General features: G+C 40.8%; 1 pseudogene; it reads right to left on the reverse strand.

Moving 5' to 3' along the window:
* Positions 1 to 4,354: 4,354 nt before the first annotated feature.
* Positions 4,355 to 5,134, reverse strand: LOC101576643 (annotated as a pseudogene).
* Positions 5,135 to 6,606: the final 1,472 nt, after the last annotated feature.

A 6,606-nucleotide genomic window follows, 5' to 3' on the forward strand; every position in this document is an offset into this window, starting at 1 on the left:
TATTTTTTTTCTTTAAAATAAAAATAACTGATGTCAAAAAAAAGATAAAGTCAGCAATAAATCACATTTAGTATATCATTGGGAGCTAAACACAGTAGTGAGTAAACATATGAATGCACAAAAATTGAGACTCCACCTGCTAACCAAAACGATGCTGGCATGCGTAGTATGAGATCAGGAACAGTGTCAACTACAGGAGAGCAGCTCTGGGTTCCCTGGGGAGCAGCACACTTGGGAAACAGCCCCAGCTTTGCTAGTGAGGGTTTCAGCCGGCAAAAACGGATCCCAGGTCCTCCTCTGGTCAATCATTAAAATGATGATGGGCGAGGGACCCCATTCCCTTTATGGCTGCCCAAGATAATTTTCAAAATTCCTCATTAGTGTTTTTCTGCAATGGTGACTTGTGAGCCAAGACGTATTTATTGAAATTAAAGCATGTAAGTAAATAATAGCAGGAGGCAGCAGCATTGACCACTGGCTCACTGGATGCAGAGCCCTGGGTTTGGCATTTTATGCTCAAATCATTTAGCCCAGCTCTCCGTGGATAATGATGATGTACAGCCTGTCTGTCTGCTGACCTCATGTGGCAGAGAAGGCCAGGATGAGAGGACCTAACCGGCCTAAGTGCCCAAGGCCACACATCCAAAACAGCAAGCTTGACCTTTTGTGTCTGTCTCCTGTCCCCATGTGGCAGAGAAGTAAACAGAGCTGAAAGGACCTAACCTGCCCTCATGCCCAAGGCCACACATCCAAAGCAGCAAGTCAGGGTTTTGACCCGGGAGCAATATATTCCAAAGCCTCTTGACCATGACCCTAGACTGCCATGGCATAGGGACACGGAGAAGCCCAGACCATGCTGCCATCAGCTAACACTGATAGTGAGATTAAAAATGGTGGAGTAAAGCCCAGCAGCAAAGTGCAACCTCTCTGGAATCAGGGTACCTGGAAACAATTGAGTGAGCAAAAGAAAAGGAAGTGGATTGTAGTAGTTGATACTTTGTGTCAACTTGGCTGAATCTCATCCAGCAGTTCCAGGTGTGGGGCCCCGCCCTGCAGGCAGGCAGAGTCCAACCTGGGGCGCAATTGGTTCCACCCTGGGGTGCTATTAGGCCGGCACTAGGGCCAACCACTCCAGGTATCCATGTGCCACTTTAGGATCACTCACTGAACACCCCAATGGCCACAGAATGATGACACTGTGTGAGCACCTGTGCCAGGCATTGTTCCTTGTAGTGCCTCCAGGCATTTCTGCTCCAACCCAGCCTGAGAAGGGTCCAGCAAGGGGCTCTGCTGTCCTCTAATGGCCCTACAGCCAGCATGGGGGGGTGTTTACTGGTGTAGTGGGCGGGGCCCTTTCCTGAGTAGGGAGGATTGCCAGTGCCTTCCTTTTGAATTTGTGGGGGTGGGGGGCTGACAGACCTAGGCAAGGTTGTTATTTCAGGCTACAACTAATAAATAATTCTGAATGTCTTAAGTGACAAAAAGCTGGTTTGTTTGCTTATTTCTGACATCTGACTTCAGGAACGAATTCAAACTAAGATTTTTTAAAACTTCCAGAATTCAGCACTTTGTTCTCCTTCCTCTTAGCTGGCTCTACTTCTGGGTTCTTAGGCATGTCTTTTATTAGCTATTCCAGGTCCCCCTTTGGCTGTGGCAGTCCTAAGATGGTTTTTCCAAGATGAGAAAAAAAATCTCATTTCCATCATTTCAAATAAAATTCTTCACATTTGTTCTGATTGGACTTTTAAAGTGATTTATTCATAATGAATATGTGTAACCATGGAAATGACTATCCTAACAGAATCCACTCTTGAAAGTACAAATTTGAGGTCTTGGATCGAGGTGGAAGCGTCCTCTCAAGATAAGCTGGGTGTTCCTACAGGTACATTTGACAATCAAAGTGTCAGTTACAGAGTTCTAACCACCCACAGGCATAAATGTGCACATCTCCTATTTCTAAGATGATGAGTTGTGTAAATCCTCACCTAATACAGCCCCAGATTTCATACTTTGTTACAATTCTAATTTTAAAAATTAGGTATGAAACACATCTTACTTGTCCCTGACTTCCCCACTTAACTGATTCAGTCTGAGATGAGCTAAGCTCTATTAGCTCTGATATTAACACTATTCTTTTTTGTTTTTTAATTTTTTTTTAACATTTATTTATTGTGTGTGGGGGGCAGCTCAGCCCACCAGGGGGCGCAGCTGGCTGGCATGTGGTGCTGGGGGATCGAACCGTGGTCTCTGTGCTTTGCCAACCTTGTTCCAAGTAGGTGCTTTAGACCACTGAGCCATCTCTCCAGCCCCATTTAACACTAAAGTTAACTATTGCCATTCAATGCTTATATAAAATTCATATCTACTGGTGATATCTTTCTATTTTGTAATCAATGCAGGCACAACTGACCAAGCGAGAGATGAGTAAATAAACAAAGCTCAGAAGATCATTTGTGCCTTTATTGTATGGTTATCTATGCTTCAAAGACTAATACTGCCAGTGAAATAGGGTATTGGAGCAAAACATTAAAATAAAGACTATCAGTCCTCCCATTCTCATTCTACACATCATAAAGTACACCAATGAAGAGAAAATTATCCTCAGTAAATTGTAAGGTTTTATCCTCTAAGCAGTTCATCAATTTCTTATAACAATAATAGATCAGTTATCAGGAATTGCATCCTTTTATGGTAAGTATGGGTTATGGATTATATATGGATGTCCCCCCAAAGCCTCTTGCACCTAGCTGTAGAGGCTTACAGATGATTGCATTATAGGGTTACTATATCTGACTTGGTGCTAGGATGTGGGGCCTGGTTGGAAGATGTGGGACACTGGGAGTGTGACCCGGAAGGGTATATCTTGCTCTTTGACTCCACTCTTTTCCATATGTTTCCTGGCACTATGAGGTGAGCAGCTCCCCTATCATACCAATAGGCCCTGCCACCATATGATCCTGCCTTGGAACTAGCTAACTATGAACTGAAACATGAGCCAAAACAAGCATCTCTTTTCTTAATTTATAGTGTTGAATACTGTCTCCAGAACAAGACAATGAGTAACACAGATTTTGGTATCAGAATTCTGGTCATTGCTGTGACTAAACTTTACCATGTGGTTCAGAAACCTTTGGAAATGGTTCACAGTAATTTGGAAAGCTTTAGAGATGCCAGCTGGAAAAGCACCCCTAGAACATTATAATCTGGGATTGATGGAAGATTTTGGTCAGAACTCAGAAGATCAGAGTGCAGGTAGTTTGCAGATGATAAAGACCAGACTTAGGAGGTTTCAGTTGAGAAGGACCCCACTGGAAGTTGGATCCAGGTCATGAGTGTTACACTCTGGGATGACATTTGTCTACATTTTGTTGATGTCCTGAGATTTGTGGAAGATTGATACTAAGGGTGCCAGAATAATTAATTTGATTGAGAAAACTTCACGGCATAGAGGCTGCTTACTACTTTTAGCCAGGTGTATGCTAAAACTCAGGAGAAAAAACCCACTTGAAAAATTTGTTTCCCCAATGAAGAAAGGCCCATAAAAACAAAGCAAAGGAGAGATTGGTTTATCAAAGACTAGCATTAAAAGTAATCTACGGGGGCCGGGGAGATGGCTCAGTGGAATAAGCGCTTCCCTGGCAAGTGCACAGACCTGAGTTCAATCCCCGGTTCTGCCCAAAAATAAAAAAATAAAAAAATAAAAAAAAAAGTAATCTACGTACTACAGCAGCAAACAAAAACACCAAAACATCACCCAGGGATTTGGAGGCAGATTTCACGGGAATAGGAATCTGAACTGACCTCTAAAAGGTGTCAGGCCCTGAACAGTGGGGGCTAGTATTCTTATAGGAAACTATATATTTATTGAAATGTCTTATTATTAATTTTAAAAAATTTCTTACATAAATTAACATATTAAAATAATTCTCAAATATTTCTCCTGATCTAAGCATTGTCTTTTCAGTTCTTAATAGTGCCTTTCTCAAGAGTATAAATTTTTAGCTTTGATGAAATTCAATTTACAAATTTTCTTTTTTAAAGAGAAAAAATAAAAATTGCAGTAGAAGAGTTTCAAAACATGTTAGTAGGAGAGTTACAATAATTAACATATTGTGTATTGTTGTCTTCATAATAGTTATTCAGAACACAATATAAAGACATGATATCTTGTCCAAACAATGTTAGCAGCAACCTTTCTTTTCAATGAATCGAGGGAGACTAGCTATAAAGCTATCTTAACTATCTTGTATGTAAATATATTTTTCATTTTCCTTTCCTCCCTTTCCCCTTTCTTTTTCTCTTTCTTTCTTTCTTTCTTTCTTTTTTTTCTTTTTCTTTTTTTTTTGCTGCACACATCGTGTTTAAACCATGAAAAAAAAAAAAACATACAAAACAGCTTTTGTTCTCTTGGCCCACTGCTCACTTCTGCTTAGAGAAATGCTCTTTGCTTTTGTGGACATCAGGCTTGATGGTAGCACTGCCAGGCTTCCGCCAAGCTGGGCACACTTCTCCATGTTTGTCAGTGAACTGGAAGGCCTGAATGAGTCTCAGAGTTTCATCTACAGAGCGGACAACAGGAAGGTTGTTAACTGTGATCTGCCAAAGGATACCGTTATCATCAAAGATAAAGAGGCCCCTGAATGAGATGCCTTCATTGGCCTTTAAGACACCATAATCCTGGCCGGGGAGATGGCTCAGAGGAATAAGCACTTCCCTGGCAAGCGCAAGGGCCTGAGTTCAATCCCCGGTTCCACCAAAAAAAAAAAAAAAAAAAACACCATAATCCTGAGCAATGGTGTGCTTGGGATCTGACACCGAGGGAATGTTCATAGGCCCCAAGCCTCCTTGTTTCTTGAGTGTGTTGATCCATGCCAGATGACAAAAGTGAGAATCCACAGAAGCACCAATCACTTGGCAATTGAGTTTCTTAAATTCTTCTGCCCTGTCACTGAACACAGTTATCTCTGTGGGGCACACAAAGGTGAAGTCAAGAGGACAAAAGAAGAAAACATATTTTCGTTTGTAGTCAGACAGGCTAATATCTTTGAACTGACCATCTGGCACCATCTGGCATAACAGCTATGGCTTTAAAGTTGGGGGTAGAGTGCCCGATTTTGGCACTTCCAGAACACATCTTGCTATCATCAGTTCCCACACTGGGATCTCTCAACCTCAAGGCACCAACACAGGGACAAAGAGGACACCCTTTCCCCTTTCTGCCATCACAGTTTGACTTTTGAATAGTTTTTTTCCCAATTCACAGTATCTATTGTAGATTTTGGATCTTATTTACTCATTCAGAATCTCACACTAAGGAAACAATACAATGTTTACACATGTGTGTCTGATTTATTTCACTTATGAGTATGGTCTCAAATTGCATCAATTTATCTATAAAACTCTCCAATTTATCCTTCTTTATGGTTCCATTATATATTTTTTAAATTTTATTTATTTATTTATTTATTTGTGTGTGTGTGTGTGTGGCCAGTTCAGCCCACCAGGAGGCGGGGCTGGCTGGCATGTGGTGCTGGGGGATTGAACTGAGGTCCCTGTGCTTTGCTGAACTTGTTCTAAGTAGGTGCTTTAGACCACTGAGCCATCTCACCAACCTGGTTCCGTTATATTTTTTAAAACCATATCTCTTTTATCCATTCCTCAGTTGATGGGCATTTGGGTTTTTTCCAAGATTTACCTATGACAAATTATGCTGCTACAAACATAGATGCATATATATTACTGTGGTATCATGTTTTTAATTCTTCTGGGAATATACCCAGAAGAGGAGTACTGGGTCAAATGGGACCTTTAGTCCTATTTCTTTTTTGAGGAATCTCCAGACTGATTTTCATAGTGGTTGTACCAGTCTACACTCCCATAAACAGTGGAGAAAGTTTCCTTTTTCTCCACAGCCATGGTATCATTCATTACTGGTGGATTTCTTGATGATAGACATTCTTTCTGGAGTGAGATGAAATCTTAGAATTGTTTTAATTTGCATCTCTTGAATGACCAAAGGTATTGAACATCTTTTCAAGTATATATTTTCCATTTGTATTTCTTCATCTGAGAAGTATGTATTCATCTTGCAAGGGCAAGCAGAAACACTAAAAAGGTCAACTAGGATTTAGAAGCAGATTTATTTACATCAAATGGAACTGATTGGAATCATTCCCAGAATTATTAGGCCCCAATCTCTGGTGGTCTAGTGCTTTTATATCATGCACAAGCAGGAGGTACAAAGGCAGTACAAAGTTTTAAAAGGAACAATTTCACGTGTACAGTTTTTCTCTTTCATTTCCTACTCCTGTTGTTAGATAAATCTTTCTCAGTGCTGGGGATTTTTTCTTACCTGAAGCTGCATAAGAAGGAGCGACTCTTAATTTATGTAATCCAATAAATCAAGCACAGCTCTATTAGGAGGATTAACATTTTCTCCTAGGGCATTCTTAGGTCCAGGCAGATGTACAAGCAGACTGTCGTTGACAGGAAACTGAGGCAACATATAAGGAGGCCAACCATGGTGGCACTGGCAGCTCAGAGATCTTGAACTGCTTTTGCAGGCAAGAGAGTATATTTTAGCAGTTTGATAGTCTATACTGTTTA

Source organism: Octodon degus, unplaced genomic scaffold (assembly GCF_000260255.1).
Source record: "Octodon degus isolate 3935 unplaced genomic scaffold, OctDeg1.0 scaffold01647, whole genome shotgun sequence".
NCBI lineage: Eukaryota > Metazoa > Chordata > Mammalia > Rodentia > Octodontidae > Octodon > Octodon degus.